Source organism: Benincasa hispida, chromosome 5 (genome assembly GCF_009727055.1).
Source record: "Benincasa hispida cultivar B227 chromosome 5, ASM972705v1, whole genome shotgun sequence".
Taxonomy (NCBI): Eukaryota; Viridiplantae; Streptophyta; class Magnoliopsida; order Cucurbitales; family Cucurbitaceae; genus Benincasa; species Benincasa hispida.
Window position 1 is genome coordinate 14507867 of NC_052353.1, and position 18381 is coordinate 14526247.

The window sequence follows — 18381 nt, forward strand, 5'->3', positions numbered from 1 at the left end:
AAAAAAAAAAAAAAAAGTTTCTTCCGTATGTAGATTATGGACAACTGTAACAGGAAAATTTAAGTTAGTTATCTAAAATTATTGAGTTTTAGTTTCCCTTTCAATTTTAAAAATTGAGATTTAGCTGAGATAATTGAATTTAATTGATTAAATATTCAAACTAATAATCTTGAAAATATTGAATTTTGCCTCCATTTGATTTTAGATTTTGGAGCCAACTTAAAACAATTAAGGAGATTGTTAATTTTATGTGGTTTTAAATTGATTTAAATATTTGAAAGGATGTAATTTGTATCAAATTGATGGATTTTATGCCATTTAATTTTGGTTTTTGAAGCCTAAATTAAGGTAGTTTGAAAAGTTAATTAATTTATTAATTTAATATAATCTTCAGAGATTTTGGAGATAGTGTGATAAAATATTTTATTTATATTTTCAAACTTTGAAAAAAAAAATGAAAGAATTGAGATTTTTATAAATTAAAGGAGAGTGAAAAGAGACAGAAAATCGAAGAGAAAACAATTCGAATTTTCAGCGACATCTTCCACAAAATTGTCGACTGCCATAGTTTAGACCATTCGATCATGCTGAAATTTGGTCAGTCTGTTTGGAACATATGGGTTTCATTTTGAACGGTTGGATCTTCATTTGATGTTTTGGTTTTTCTGTGATTCCTGCTGAATATAATCTGTAAATCTAGAAATTTCACTTCTCTCTCACTCTCACAAACCCTCACTACCAGCTGCTAGCGTAAACAATTTATACCGTCCAACAGCAACACCCGCCGCCTGTATATGGTTTCCACCGCCATTGGCGCCATTGTCATTGGAATTGATATCTTGGATAAGTAATTTGGTGTTTTATGGGTTTTTTTTAGAAGATCTTGAATACCCATCAAATTTTGGTTTAAGTTTTGACTCACCCATATTGTTTTGATGTTGAAATTGGGTTTTATAGACACTTAAGGTGCTTTTCGATAAGATTAAAATTGTTAGGCGGCTTTTTTTTTTGTATGATTTGGGGTCTTTATTGAGAATTTTTGGATACCCACTAAGTGTGAGCTTAACTTTGCTTTAATTGTAATTTTTGGAGGAATTGAAGGATTTTGAGATGCTGTTCATCAAATTTGAGATCAATTTCGAGACAATTTGGGTAAGTAATTGGACCTTGGGATTATAAATATTTTGCCTTAATGGATTATGCAAATTGGATGATTGGAAATTTTGGCCTTATTTTGGCAATCCTAATTTTTGGATTATCACTTAGGACTTGTTCGTGACCTTTTGGACAAATAAAAGTTAAGGTTGTTTGAGCTCGTGTTGACTAAAACTTGAGGTAAGTGTCCTTCTACTGGTTCGTCTTCAAACCAGTCATCCCTACCACTTGGACTGCTTATTTAAGATTACTTGAACTGTTTACTTAAGAATACATGGACTGTTTCTTGAGACTGCTAAGATGGATTTGACTGATTATTCTAGGCTGTTTGGACTGAAAATTTATGACTAATTGAATTGCATGATTTAATGTCCTTGACTGGCTGGATTGGACTGTTTTGTCTACGATGATTGTACTGTTGACTCAGGATATATGTGAAATTTTACCCCTAAGATAAACGATCGTAAAATATAACACAAGAGTTATATGAGAACTGATGTATGCTAAGTTACAGGGTTTCTATTAGTTTTTCTTATCGAAGCAGGTGTACACATACAAGTGTATATATGCACATTATGACTGATTCTTGTTCCTTTGGCTTCATGTCTATGATTGATTCATGTTCCTTCGTGTTCATGTCTATGACTGATCCATGTACTTTCGGGTTCATGTCTATGGCTGATTGGTGGACCTTCGAGTTACACACTGTGACTAATGCGTGTTCCTTCGGGATCACTACGACTGATATGATGGGTGTATACCGATGCCTAAATAAACTAGCTAAAGGTAACCTAGAGGGTCCAGTAGTGGGTTACTTACTAGGTATTGTTATACTTGTCCTTGCTTCCTTTATGTTTTTTAGGGAATGACAGGAACAGGTCGGCGAGTGACAGACGGAACACTTAAAGAAGTCATATGGAGACAAGAGAAATTGCTTCCGCTAAATCTGTGTTTTTATCATTTGAATATTTTGAAACTAGAATTTAATGTCAGACAGCAAATTTTAATGTTTTGAATGTTTTCTTTATGGATATTATTTTTAGGGGACCTCGAATAAAAGTTGTGTTTATTTATTTTCTAGTTTATTTTGGAAAAACTATCCTTATTGCTTTAATGAATTTTTTATGGTATCTGAGTTTTAATTGTATAAGTAACAGCCTATGTTAGACTACTTGAAAGGTTGTGTCGTTACAACAATAATTTTATTTAAGGTTTTTTATTTTTATTTGGACCATTTCATTTTTCTCCTCATTCAAATTTTAATTTAAATGAAAATATTTTTTCTAAAATTTGATGATAATTCTTTACTAGTTAAAAAAATCTTTTTTTTTTTTTTTTACTTGGATGGAATGATTTGATCATCTTCTTAATTTTAAACTTTAATTTAAATCTGATTTTTTTATTTAAAAAAAATAGTGATAATCCTCAATATTGAATGAAAAAAATGGACCCTACAAACTACTACATCATTTCTCAAATTAATGACGAAATTACAAACGATTGAACTTGGGAATAATTAAAAAGTTGACTTTTTTCTAAATTGAAATTGAAGTCATATGTTGGCAAATTCTAATGATGCCATATTTATTAGTCGTAACCGTTGGATCGAGTAAAATAATTTGGTTCAATTTGATATTATTATTTGGGCTAAGTCTAATTGAGTCGAAAATATGTTCAATTTAGCCCAAATCCAATTAGTTGGGCCCAATGACCAAATCCATAGACCAATTAAACCAAGCCCACAAAGCCTACCTTAGAACTCTATAAATAAAGGAATTCTCTTTAATTTGAAGGGTTTAGAAATTTTAAAATCTAGAGAGGAGAGAGATCTCTCAACAATCAAAAGACTTCCTACCCCCTAAAATTGAATCATACTTCAGATTAAAGTTATTTGGAAGATACAAATTAAGCATACACATTCAACATAGAGAATCGGAGGATTAATTACTAGATATCAAACCACAACTACGAATCAACATAAACACAAGTTAAATTCCATAAAACACGTTTTTCCATAAACCTCATGCGAACCATCTCTTAGTTAATTTTTTTTTTTATTTAGATGATTTATTTGTCATCTTAATTTAAAACTTTAATTTAAACTAATATATACTTTTAATTTCGTGATAGTTAAAAAAAATCTTTTTGATTTTCATTTAGATGGTTTAATTACTCTTTTAATTTCAAACTTTAATTTAAAGTAAAATATTATTTTTCTATTATGGTATAAAACTTCATAATAATCCTTTCTTACATATATTTTTTAATTTATTGTGATGATTTGACCGTCCTCTTCATTTCAATTTTTTTTACCAAAATATTATTTTTACTATACGAACTAAACCCCTTATTATTCTTTTGCAGATTTGCATTGGTATGTTAATCTAGAATTTGAGTTGAGATATAAACTCAACTTAATATTTGGGAGAGTAATAGGGTATGTTATCAATATTTTATACCATGTCAACCAACAATGCATTCAACTTTCATCACCACCAATTTCCCGTTGCCACTTTGGTCACCATCTCCTGTAGTCAACTCCGACCACATCCGACTACCATTGTCAGCTCTGACGACTACCTCCACCCACTACAGTCGTATGATTGAATCATCATGTAATTATTACACTACAAATCTAAAGAAAGAAAGAAAAAATAGAAATACAAAACAATATTAAAATATGTAATAATTAATCTAACAATTCTTGAAAATACTTGTTTGGATAATTCATGAAAATCTTCGGGAAATACAGCAGGTTAAAACGTAGAAACTATCCTCTGAAAGCTTCCTCCCGAATTAAAATATATTTATATTTAAGAAAATAAATAAAAGAATTAATATATACAAAATATTGTTAATCTACTAATATCTAGGGATCCGTGGCGCAATGGTAGCGCGTCTGACTCCAGATCAGAAGGTTGCGTGTTCGATTCACGTCGGGTTCATTCTCCCCTCAATTAACCCTCAAGTGAAATTACCTTATTGCCCTCGTATTTTTTTTTCCTTCGTTTATTTTAATTTTTTTTTTTTTTTTTCTTCTAAACAACACAACTCCACGTTGTAAAATATTTAGTAGGTTAGACTTATTATGTTAGAATTTGAAATAAAGAAATTTGAGGTAGAAAATTTTTTTTTTAAAATAGGACAATATATTTTTTTATAAAAAGAAATATATAGATTACTCTTTATTGTGTTTGTAGTAATAGAAGAAATCTACAAAGTTATTTATCTTTCATAATTGAAGGTGATTCATAAATTTTATTTTGAAGTTTTATAAATTAATTGCACACAATTTTGTATATATTCTAACTTTTCTATAAAATAAAAGCCATCATTTGATCATAATATGACATTTATTTTTTAAAATAATTTGAGACTTTTTGTATTCAAATTTATAAATGTATCTAAATCGTCAGTTTTAACTTCTTTAAGGATATTTTTTTAAAATTTTTTTAACTTTTGAAATTACATACATATGTACAAACAATATTATTTTAAATTTTATGAATACATTTGATGGTATATATTCAAAGAAAGTGCATTTCTAGGTATATTTAAATTAAAACATTTCTAGGTATATTTAAATTAAAAAATAAACAGAGACAATATTTTAATATTGATATTCTCTTTAAGTTTTTTTTTTATTACTCTCAATTTCTCAATTTAATTGTTTTTTATTATTGGATATTACACATATATATATTTTTTCTTTTACCAAAAAACAAAAAGGATTTTTTTTTTTTGTGATATTAAAATGAATGATATTATGCAGCTTAAAAACTATTTGCATACATGGTATTTTTTTAATTCTATGACTTTATTTTAATATATTTTCATAACTTTATATATATGTCTATTTTTAAAAAATATTGTATATTTTTTTTTCTTTTAGTTCTCTTTAACTTTTCATTTTCACATTTTTCTTGAACATAAAAAGTAAACTTTAAAAAATATAAAGTTAAACAAAATAAAATAAAATTGAAAACTAAACTTTTTAAAACAATTGTAAACTGGAAAAAAAATAATACAAACAACACTTCCTCAGTCATCATTTTGATAGGACATTATTTGTTATAAACAAAGTTATCACGATTGGTGGCTATTGTCCAAGCATCAAAGTGTCTAAGGATTTTGGTATGCATTCCAATAAAGAATTTATTGTCAATGTGGTTGAAAAAGTACCAAAAAATTCTTGTACATATTCCATTCATTTGAATAAAAAGAGAGCAAGGAATAAGAAAAAAAAAATCATACAATAATGTATAGATCTTGTGTTATGTTAGTGAATACCAACACACACTAAATCTAACATTTTTTTTTGTTGAGAAAATAACATAAATGAGAGAATATATTGAAAAACACAATTTTTTTTTTCTGTAAAAAAAACAAGGGAGAGAAACGCTTTTTAAAATATGTGAGGGTAATGTCCAAAAAAGTTTCTTCTCACATTCGTACTTATATATAAAGATAAAGATATTGAGAAAAATTTTGTTCACGTACATTGCACGTGGTTTTTTATTTTAAAAATAAAATTTTATATAAATATTTAAGAAAAGTAACAATTATGGAGGAAAATGATAGTTGTATATTATATAATTTTGAAAAAAAAAATTGATTTACCTATCACAAATTTGAAGATGGTTAACCAACCATTTCATCGAAAATTGAAATTGTTAGCCATGTACTTAATTAATTAAGAAGTTAACCCAAAAAATAACATAAAAAACAAAGAAATAGAAGTATAAAAATGAAGATGAAAAAATTCATGAATTGTTGATGTGGAAATTAATGAGTAGAAGAAAACTCTTTTATAATTGTAGGAAAGGAGGAGATTAGAAAAGGTTTTGAAATTAAAAAAAAAAAAAAAAAAAAAAAAAATTGTATCCAATAATAAAATGATAATTAACGTTGTATATATTTTATATATATATAGCTTATTGATGACATTTATGTGTAAACATAAAAATATTTTAATTTATGTGAGAGTAGAGAAGTTTTGGTTTAAAGATCCTATTTATAAATTTATATGGGAATGTGAGATTATTTAATTATATGTGTTGGAGATTTGTTTAGTTAGCTTTATATTTTTCTAAAGTTGTGTTTCTGCCGATGTCTTATATAAAGTTTTAACATTTGTTTGTGACATTAGAATATTTTCCTGTAGAATATTTCTTATCTGGAAATATCTGGCTGTAATATTTTGTCTGGTATTTTCCTATACTGAAGAGGAATTGATAAAACTCTCTTTGTGAAAAAATATCATGGAAATTTTGTGATTGTTCAAATTTATGTTGATGATAGGTCAAGCTCTTTGTGAGACAAATGCAGGAAGAATTCAAGATGAGCATGGTAGGAGAACTGTCCTATTTTCTGAGATTTCAGATAAAACAACTGAATGAGTGAATCTTTATCTCTCAAAGAAAATATACCAAAAGTCTAGTGAAGAAGTTTGACTTGGAATGTTCTAGTGTCAAAAGAACTCTAGCTCCAACTCTTGTGAAAATGATAAAAGACTCAGATGGAACTTAAGTCGATGAGAGTCTATACAAAAGTATCATTGGGAGTTTGCTCTATTTAACAGCTAGCAGGCCAAACATTGCTTTTGCTGTAGGCGTGTGTGCCAAATATCAATTTTGCCCTAAAAACACACATTTGCTCAGTGCAAAAAAGATAATCAAGTACATAAATGGCACAAATGAATATAGTTTACTGTATGCGTTTGATTCAAGTAACTCATTAGTTGGCTACTGTGATCCTGATTGGGCAGACAACTTAAAGGATAGAAAGAGTACTTCTAGAGATTGTTTCTTCTTGGGCAACAACGTGATTTCGTGGTTCAGCAAGAAACAAAATTGTGTTTCTCTATCGACGATTGAAACTAAATACATTGTAGCCGGGAGTAGTTATACTCAAATGATTTGGATGAAGCAAATGTTACTGGAGTATGATGTCCCACAAGATGTCATGACTCTTTAATGTGACAATATAAGTGTTATGCATGACATGTCTGTTCAAGAGTTTGATAGTACCATTGGCGTCAGTATATTTGGAGGATTGGCTGAAGCTCTTAATTGTTGAATGGTCCTACCATAACCAAAGTTATAAAAATTCAAAGTAGGAAAAATAATAAATAACCAAACTCATATATTGAAAAAGAGGCATATTTTTTTCTCGTCAACCATAACTACAAGTTTACGATGCCATGTTACAAAGTTGCCCATTATGTGATTTAAGGACTCTATTTTACCCTTTACAGGAATTGGTATAGGCAAATCTTCTCCCATGACAATGTCAATCAGAATTTTAACAGTTAAGCATGACACATCATCATCAAATGTTGTGGCTACTGCAATAATATTATCTACAGTTTCTATAGCCAAGTGGCATGGTGTCTCCTTAACAAATTTAAAAGAACTAATGTCATGCATGGTTAAGCAGAATATGATTAAAATTTAAAAATCACAACAAATAAATTACCTCCAAATCTTCTTTAGGCATCTTTTCAGTATTTTCTTCTTTAGATACACTTAGTGCAACACTTCCAACAGATGATTTGGACTGATGAGATTGTCTGCTGTGAATTCTTTTTCTTGATACTTTACCATGTCGAACATTTTTTTCTCTAGAGCCTCCTTCAATTTTTTGGCTCATTGAGGACTTTGGTTTTACTAATTTGAAATTTTGGGAATGGGAAACAAAATCATCCATTCCTCTAACACGTCCCCAATGTTCCTCTGTACCCAATGCTTTGGTAAAAACATCTTCATCTTCATAGACTTCAGCCAATTTATTCTGTAAAAGATATTACAATTGTTCGATATGGAGATGTTAAAACAATTGACCAACTCGAATTTGCGGGGTCTTTTACATAGAAGACTTGTTTTGCTTGGGAAGCTAAAATAAATGGGTCTGATTTATGTCTAATATGATTGAGGTCCACAATAGTAAACCTAAACTCGTCTGTTTTGACTCCAGTTCTATTCTCAATCCAATTACATTTTAATAAAATAAATGATAATCCATGATAGTCAAGCTTCCATATTTTTTGTATTACACCATAAAAGGTCATATCTGACATGACGGGGCTTTTGAATGATATAAAGATGAGCTTGATCCAACTCATTCTTACTCGGTTTGATAAAAGAAGCAGCTGACAATGCTCTATCAATGTTTGAGTTCGCTTTCTTTGTTGATGAGTTTAGCCCAATAGGATTAACACCAGATAGAAATTCATAACAAAACTCTATAGTCTCTTCGACAATATAATTTTCTCCAACACATGATTCTGGTCGATTTCTATTTCGTACATAAGTTTTCAACAGTTTCATGTATCGTTCAAAAGGATACATCCACCTCAAATAAACTGGTCCACAAAACTCAACTTCTCTTATGAGATGCACTACAAGGTGTACCATTATTGTGAAGACTGATGGTAGAAAATACTTCTTTAAGAGGCATAGAGTGACAACGATATCCTCTTGCATACCCTTTAACTGAGATGAATCGATCGCCTTGCAACATATAGTATTAAAGAAGAAGCATAGGCGAGTAATTGCAAGTCTTACATGTTTGGGTAAAATATCATGAATGGCTACATGTAATAATTCTTGCATAAGAACGTGATGGTCATGCGACTTAAGTCTATAAAATTTCAAATCTGTGAGTGACACTAAACTTTGAATGTTCGATGAATAGCCTTCAGGTATTTTAATTTCTGATAGTACCTTACAAAAGCTCAATTTTTAAGCTCGTGTTAATGTATAACATGCGGGAGGTAAAAAGACTTTTTTCTCTCTTACTTGAGGGGCTAACTCTGATCTAATGTTCAGTTCCACCAAATCTAATCGAGTTTTTATTCCATCCTTCGTTTTACTAGGAATATCAAGCAATGTGCCAATAAGATTTGCACATACATTCTTTGCAATGTGCATCACGTCAAAACAACGTCGCACATCAAGATACTTCCAGTATTCTAACTCAAAAAGAATAGATTTTTTCTTCCAATAAGTTGAAGGGCTATCTCCACTGTTCTTTTCCTTGATAGTTTTCTTACCAAATGAATATTGATACTTATTTGTTTCTACAAGAATTTCTTTCCCACTTAATGGTTATGGAGCAAATTTTAATTCTTGTGCGCCATTAAAAGCTTTCTTTTGTTTCCTATATGGATGATGGCGTGGTAGAAACTTGCGATGCCCAAGATATGTCATCTTCTTCCCTTTTGGTAAATAATTAGATGAAGTTTTCTCTCTACAAATTGGACATGCATGATATCCTTTAACCGTATAACCACACAAGTTACCATACGCAAGAAAATCATTAATAGTCCATAATAAAATAGCTTTAAGCATGAAACATTGTTCTTCATATGCATCGTAACATTCTACCCCACCTTTCCAAAGTTTTTTTCATCTATGTCATTTTCTGGTTGTTTAGGACCAAATATCAGTAAAGTCAACATAAAAAATTTTCGCTTCATGCACAACCATGGAGGTAGATTGTACGTCACTAACATCATTGGCCAACAATTATATCTGCTAATAAGATCTCCATGTGGATTTACCCCATCTATCGAAAGAGTAAGACAAAGATTTCTAGGTTCTGACCCAAACTCTGGCCACAAATTGTCCATTTTTTCCACGATAGGGCATCTTTTGGGATGTTTTAATAAAACATATGTTCTTTTTTAAGCATGCCACGTCAATAAACTACTTGTTTTTTTACTTCAAAACATTCTTCAAATCTTGGAATTGGGGTGAAATACCACATGACTTTTGCTGGGATATTCTTAGCCCTTTCCTTTAAATTTTGGTGAAGCTTCCATCTTGACGTACCACAAATGGGGCATACATTTGCATTAGAGAGTTCTTTTTTAAACAAGCAACAATCATTGCTACATGCATGAATCTTTCCATACTTCATTCCAAGAGTACCCAACATCTTTTTTGCTTCATAATTAGAAGTTGAAATTTCATTAGGATTAGGTAATATATCATGAATTAATCCCAACAACTCAGTAAAACTTTTATCGCTCCATCCAAATTTAGCTTTCAAATTATATAACTTTATCAATGTAGATATTTTCAAAAAGGTTTTACAATTTGGGTACAATGGTTTCTTCACATCATCTAATAATTCTTCAAAATTATCGGATTTTTCACTAAAATAGTTATTGTATGCAGCCTCAAACATTCCAATTGTGTCATCAACATCAACATCATCCTCATCAACTTTGTCTCTTTCACTAGTAGACACATTTTCATTGTTTCTCTTAATCGGTAATGATTCACTGTGAAAAATCCATGTCTGATAACTTTGATCTATACCATTAAAAAATAAGTAATCTCTTATTTCATTCAGATTTAAGTCTTTGCATTCACACGCTTCAAATATGGACAACTCATGACATTCGATATATTTGAATGTTGTAGGCAATTTTTAATAAACACCCCTAAACCATACTCAGCTGACATTCTATTCATTTTCATCCATGACTTATCCATGATTGTAAAATATTCAACTTAATCTACAAAAAAGAAAAACAATAATAAGGAAAAATTTAAAAGCATAAAATTATGATTGTAAAATATGATTATAAAATATGCAACATCAATAAATTAAAAAAAGCTTAATCATCGGAACAAAACATAAAATTAATGAAATTCCTAACTTTTTATATATGTATATATAATTTAGCCCATTAAGTATTGTCATTTTTGTTTTTATCTTATATTTATTTATGTACCTTATGTTTCCTTATTCTCCAAATTATGTAAAAGCCAAGCAAATAAGTATTATTTATCGATTAATATTATTCTTCTTGTTTATACCATTTCTTTCTATAAACCAAATGAATCCCCTTTCAAATATTCAAAACAAAGCAAAAGGCCACAACTTCATCTTCTTCTCAAGTTCTTGTTTTATTTACTCGTCTCTTTGATGATCCTATAAATATCATTAACAAGCTCTCCACTACACAACACCATTGTATTCCATTTTCTTCACCACCTTTTCTCTCAAACATAACCAAAAACATTTCAAATAACTCCTAAATAACACTTGAACCACACCAATCAATAATCAACAAATTTCAAGACTACCAACCAAGTATATATTCTTCAACTAATTTAAATCCAACATTTCAAAATTTCAATAAGCTTAATCATTAAAATAAAAATAAAATGAATTAAATAACTTTAAATTACTAAATTGAAAATTCATATAAAAATAAAATAATACCTTTCCAAGAAAACAACTTAAGCAACCCACAAACTCGAAGATTGGAACACTGGCGAGCACCAGACCTTTGCGAACAAAGTTGAGATGGTAGATCTGACAAACGGTGAGCTGACCATGACGCTAGCGACGCACCTCTACGACCGAAACCACCGAAATCCCATGCACCGACGACAAATCGAAAGCCTACCGATCTGAGAAACCGAAACCCTATGAAAGCCCATGCGCCGACAAAGAACACTACAAGAAAGCCCACGCGAACAATCAGACAACCCACTAGAAAAACCAACGTGCCGACAAAGAACACTTAGAGAAAGCCCATGCGCCGACGAAAACCAACCAAAAACGACCGGAGAACACCCACGACGATGACCCACCACTAGAAGAAGCCCACGACGATGGAGATCTAAGGAAAACCGGTGACGACAACCCACGGGAACACCCACATGCCAACCGAAAACCCACAAACACCGGTGACGACAACCCACAAACTGATGTGAATGACTAAGTTGAAAGCATCGATGACAACAACCCAGTACTGAAGGTAATCGACCAGCTGAGAAAGGAGAGGGTTATCTTTGGTAAAGTGAAGAGAGCACCGGTAGAGAGGGTTATGTAAGTAAAGTGAAGTGAAAGGACCTGAGAGAAGAGGAAATGGATTTTTAATAAAGTTAAAGAAAAAGGAGAGGCCTTTAATGTCGGTTTTAAATCGATATTGTAGGCCATCTTCAATGTCGGTTTAAAACCCACATTAAAGATCTATTTTTTTTAAACCGACATTATACATCCGAGATAACTATTTTCAATTGACATTGAAGCCCAAAATTGTTGTAGTGATTTAAGGTTAATTTAGATTATGGACATAATCATATTAAATCATATTTAAGCTTTTTTATTTTTATTTGGACCCTTTGATTTTTCTCCTAAATTTAAATTTAATTTAAATCAAATATATCTTTTCTAAAATTTCATGATAATTCTCTATTAGTTAAGAAAAGTTTTTATGGAATGATTTGATCATCTTCTTAATTTTAAACTTTAATTTAAACCTGATTTTTTTTCTATTTAAAAAAAATTGTGATAATCCTATATATTGAATGAAAAAAAAATGGACCACACAAATTACCACTTCATTTTTCAAATTAATAATGAAATTACAAATGATTGAACACGGGAATAATTAAAAAATTGACTGTGTCCTAAATTGAAATTGAAGTCATAAGTTGGCAACTTCTAATGATGTCATATGTATTAGTCATGACTGTTGGATTCAGTAAAATAATTTAGTTTAATTTGATATTATTATTTAGGCTAAAGTTTAATTGAGCCAAAAATAGGCTTAATTAGCCAAAATCCAATTAGTAGGGTCCAAGGACCAAATCCATAGACCAATTAAACCCAAGCTCACAAAGCCCATCTTAGAATTCTATAAATAGAAGAATTCTTTTTCATTTGAAGGGTTTAGAAATTTTAAGATCTAGATAGGATAAAGAGATCTCTCAACAATCAAAAGACTTCCTACCTCCTAAAATTGAATCACACTGAAGATTAAAGTTTTTTGGAAGATACAAATTAAGCATACACATCCTACCAACATTGCATTCAACCTTCATCATCATTGATCTCTTGTTGCCACTTTGGCCACCATCTCTGGTAGTCAATTACGACCACCTCTGACTACCATTGTCAATTGTCAATTGTCAACTCCGACAACCACCTCCACCAACTACATGGATCATCATTTTAAATTAGTTCATCATTTTAAACATAGACATATGAACTGCTAGTGAAATTACCTTATTGCTCTCATAGGCTTTTTTTTCTTCGTTTATTTTTCATGAAAACTCTCATTTCTATTTCCTTTGTTCCGTTTCCGTTTCTCCGGCAGCCGGTCGCCGGCTCCACCACCCAACTGCACCGCCCCCTTATAAAGGTTTCATTTTTATTTTTTTTAAAAGAAAACTAGACTAGGATAATATGTTTTCTTTTCTTTTCTCTTTTTTTTTTTTTTCTAAACACAACTCTTTATACTTAATAGGTTAGACTTATTAGGTTAGAATTTGAAACGAAGAAATTTGAGGTAGAAAAGAAAATTTAAAAGTAGGACATACATTTTTTTTTTAGAAAAAGAAATATATAGATAACTCTTTATCGTGTTTGTAGTAATAGAAGAAATTTGCAAAGTTATTTACCTTTCATAATTGAAAGTGATACATAAATTTTATATTGAGGTTTTATAAACGAATTGCAAAAATTTTTCTATATTCTAACTTTTCTATAAAATAAAAATCATTATTAAAGATGATCAAGACATAATATGACATTTATTTTTTAGAATAATTTGAGATTTTTTTATATTCAAATTTATAAATGTATCTAAATCGTCGGTTTTAACTTCTTTAAGGATATTTCTTAAAAAAATTTGAACTTTTGAAATTATGTATACATGCACAAACAATATTAGTTTAAATTTTATCAATACATTTGATGGTATATATTCAAAGAAAGTACATTTCTAGGTATATTTAAATTAAAAAATAAATAGAGACAATATATTAATATTGATATTCTCTTTTAAGTTTTTTTTTTTACTCTCAATTTCTCAATTTAATTGTTTTTTATTATTGGATATTATATATGTGTGTATGTATGTATAGTTTCTTTTACGAAAAAAAGAAAATGGATTTTTTTCTTGTGATATTAAAATTAATGATATTTGGCAACTTAAAAACTATTTGCATACATGGTACTTTTGAATTTTATGACTTTATTTTAATATATTTTCATAAATTTTTATATATGTCTATTTTCTAAAATATTGTATATTGTTTTCTTTTATTCTGTTTACTAAACTTTTCATTTTCACGTTTTTCTTGAAGATAAAAAGTAAACTTTAAAAATATAAAATTAAACAAAATAAAATAAAATTGAAAACTAAACTTTATAAAACAAGTGTAAACGGAAAAGAATAATACAATCAACACTTCCTCAGTCATCATTTTGATAGGACATCATTTGTTATAAACAAAGTTATCACGATTGGTGGCTATTGTCCAAGCATCAACGTGCCTAAGGATTTTGGTATGCATTCCGATAAAGAATTTATTGTCAATATAGTTAAAAGTACCAAAAAATTCTAGTACGTATTCCATTCATTTGAATAAAAAGAGAGAAAGGAATAAGAATTTAAAAAAAAAAATCATAAAACAATGTATAGATCTTATGTTATGTTAGTGAGCACAAACACACACTAAATCTAGCAATTTTTTGAAAAAAAATAACACAAATAAGAGTATATATCGAAAAACACAATTTTTTTTTCTTTTTGTAAAAAAAATTGTGGAGAGCTTTTTATAGTATTAGAAGTAGAGATGGTTACAAAAACTCTTGGAAGTCTAAATCATTTGACATTTCATAATATGTGTAGAGGTTAAGTTAGGTATTTTAAAAATATGTGAGGGTAATGTCCAAAAAAATTTCTTCTCACATTCGTACTTATGTATATAAAGATAAAGATAGAGATACAAATTTTCTTCACGTGCATTGCACGTGGTTTTTTATTTTAAAAATAAAGTTTTATAAAAAATATTTAAGAAAAGTAACAGTTATGGAGGAAACTAATAGTTGTATATATTGATTTACCTATCACAAATTTGAAGATTGTTTAAACAACTATTTCATTGAAAATTGAAATTGTTAGTTATGTACTTAATTAATTAAGAAGTTAACCCAAAAGATAAAATAAAAAACAAAGAAATAAAAGTATAAAAATGAAGAAAAAAATTCATAAATTGTTGATGTGGAAATTAATGAGTAGAAGAAAACTCTTTTATAATTGTAGGAAAGGAGGAGGTTAGAAAAAGTTTTGAAATTAAAAAAAAAATTATATCCAATAATAAAATGATAATTAACGTTGTATATTTTCTTTTATATAGCTTATTGATGGCATTTACGTGTAAGCATAAACTAATTTAATTTATGTGAGAGTAGAGAAGTTTCGATTTAAAGATCCTATTTATAAATTTACATGGGAATGTGAGATGGTTTAATTATATGTGTTAGAGATTTATTTGGTTAGCTTTATATTTTTCTAAGATTGTGGTTTCTGCAGTAACTTATATAAAGTCTTAACATTTGTCTGTGACATCAGTGTATGTTCCTGTAGAATATTTTCCTCATCTGAAAATATTCGACTGTAATATTTTGTCTGGCATTTTCCTATACCGAAGAGGAATTGATAAGATTTTATTTATGAAAAAGGATCATGAAAATTTTGTGATTGTTCAAATTTATGTTGACGATAGGTCAAACTCTTTGTAAGATAAATGCAGGAAGAATTTGAGATGAGCATGGTAGAAGAACTGTCCTATTTTTCGAGATTTCAGATAAAACAACTGAATTAGTGAATCTTTATCTCTCAAAGCAAGTATGCCAAAAGTCTAGCTAAAAAGTTTGACTTGGAATGTTCTAGTGTCAAAAGAACTCCAGCTCCAACTCTTGTGAAAATGTTAAAAGACTCAGTTGAAACTCAAGTCGATGAGAGCCTATACAGTAACATCATTGGGAGCTTGCTCTATTTAACAGCTAGCAGGCCAGACATTGCTTTTGCTGTAGGTGTGTGTGCTAAATATCAATCTTGCCCTAAAAACAGTCATTTGCTCAGTGTAAAAAAGATAATCAAGTACATAAATGGCACAAGCTAATATGTTTTATTGTATACGTTTAAGTAGCTCATTAGTTGGCTACTATGATGCTGATTGGGTAGACAACTTAGAGGATAGAAAGAGTACTTCTTGAAGTTGTTTCTTCTTGGGCAACAACTTGATTTCATGGTTCAACAAGAAACAAAATTGTGTTTTCCCTTTTGACGACTGAAGTTGAATACATTGTAGTCAGGAGTAGTTGTATTCAATTGATCTAGATGAAGCAAATGTTACTGGAGTATGATGCCTCACAAGATGCCATGACTCTTTAATGTGACAACATAAGTGCGATTAATATAACCAAAAATCCAGTTCAACACAATCGTACTAAACATATTGACATCAGATACCACTTTAATCATGATCTTGTGGAAAGTAAGTAGATCAAATTGGAGCATATAAACACTAAAAATCAATTAGTAGATATTTTTACTAAAACGTTAGATATTGATCGTTTTGAAACTCTGAGGACAACTTTGGGTCTTTATGTTGTGAAGGCATAACAATTAAATTCGTGAGCTCTTCAGATGAGGATCTCGGCCCATCAAGCGTGCAAGCCCATGAAGTTATTGATGCAAATAACCGCCTTAATTACGGTTCTTAGGAGTTCAAGGAAGTTAACTATATTTTATTTTTAAATTATTTTTTTTAATTTGAATTGTTGGCAATTTAATTGTGGTAGCTCTCCTCATTGTGTCGTTGGTTTGTTCTTTGCTCAATGTCACTTTACAAAATTTCTGTGCTTTCTTTTCATACGAAGCCTCCTCTAATGGTGAGTACTCGTCAAGGAACTCACACTTCTGATGGAAAAATGGTGAGATACAAAAAAAATGTCAAAACGAAAGCTACATGTGCCTAAGGTGATAGGATGAAGAATCATCAACAGAAGCAATCAGAATCTATAAGCACTCTAATGACATTTAATTTGAGTTCTAAAAGCATGCAAAACCATATTTTACATAGGAGGGTTTCAAAACCAACATATCTTTGAAGATTTCCTCCAATCCAAGCTACTCTTCACGAAATTTTAGCTCCAAATCTATAGTGAACCACCAATAGATCTTCTCTACTATTTTCAGCCTTGAATTTGAGTGGTGGAACTCAAGATTGAAGTGAAAAGTGAAGGGAATTGGTGAGAGTTTTTTAGAGAAAAATCAGAAATTAAATTTCTGCAACAAAAACCTTTTTTGTCTAGCCGTCTCTGCTTTCTCATATCAAAATTAAGATGTTTGATGTATCTAATACATGCAACTCATTAGCTCTAATGCTGATAGACTCCTCAATTTGACCTTGGAAGTGGTCTAGGTGTTGCTATGGAAATTAATTCACCTCCTAATGTGGATTTTTCTACTATCACAAATTTTCATTTTTAATTTCCTTTTGATTTAATTCAAAATTAAATCAATTTCTAAAATTGATTTGAAAATTGAAAAATTAATTTTATTTTTAATTAATTAAATAATAATTTAATATAAAATGTTAAATTAATCAAACACCTAATTTATACATGAATCCTATTCAAGTAATCAATATTTAAATATTTTAAACTCTCCAATTTCGTTTGATTTCGATAACTTAAACGTTTAGTTATATTGTATATAATTATGCAAACCCTAATTTAAATTTGAACAATTCAAATTTAAATCCTAATTTGCAATTTGTACACTTCAAATTGAAACCTTAAAATCAATTTTAAATATTTCAAATTGAAATTAAATTTGAACACTTCAAATTGAACTCATTTTAAATTCACTCAATTTACTAATTCAAGGTATTCATGTTTTACGAGCTAGTAGAGAGACCTTATAGACTTACAGATCATGAGCTCCAACAATTTGAGATTAATTGGCTAAAATTCTTTAGACCGATTTAATCAATATTCGTTAACTACCGAGTCACAACACTATAGCTCGATAGTTGCACCCTCGTCACAATAGAAATATATGTGTCCACTTGATTTAACCATATTCAATAAGTCGACCCTTCACAAGTTGTTCGTAATAACGGCTGGGTCAAATGCTTTACCTCTGAAATTACATCTTGTTCCTTAAGTTCCATTAATCCTCTAACGAACAATCGGTTTGTGATCCAATCACTAAACTAGATCCCTCTCGAGCCAATGAGAGGTTAGGGCAAGACCTGGATTCAACACTTAAGAGAATAACCTTTCTCCTATCCCTAGATCAAGTAGGCGTGAATTCCATCCTGCATCCTATATCCCCAACTATCTACCCAGTCTTACCTTTGAAATGGGAGGCTTATTGAGCCAGCATTTTTTAGCCAACCC

At 29.8% G+C, this 18381-nt stretch overlaps 1 non-coding gene across 1 annotated transcript; it reads left to right on the plus strand.

Moving 5' to 3' along the window:
• The first annotated feature begins 4028 nt into the window (after positions 1-4028).
• TRNAW-CCA lies at positions 4029-4100 on the plus strand. Its single transcript has one exon. It is a non-coding gene; the product is annotated as a tRNA-Trp (tRNA).
• Positions 4101-18381: the final 14281 nt, after the last annotated feature.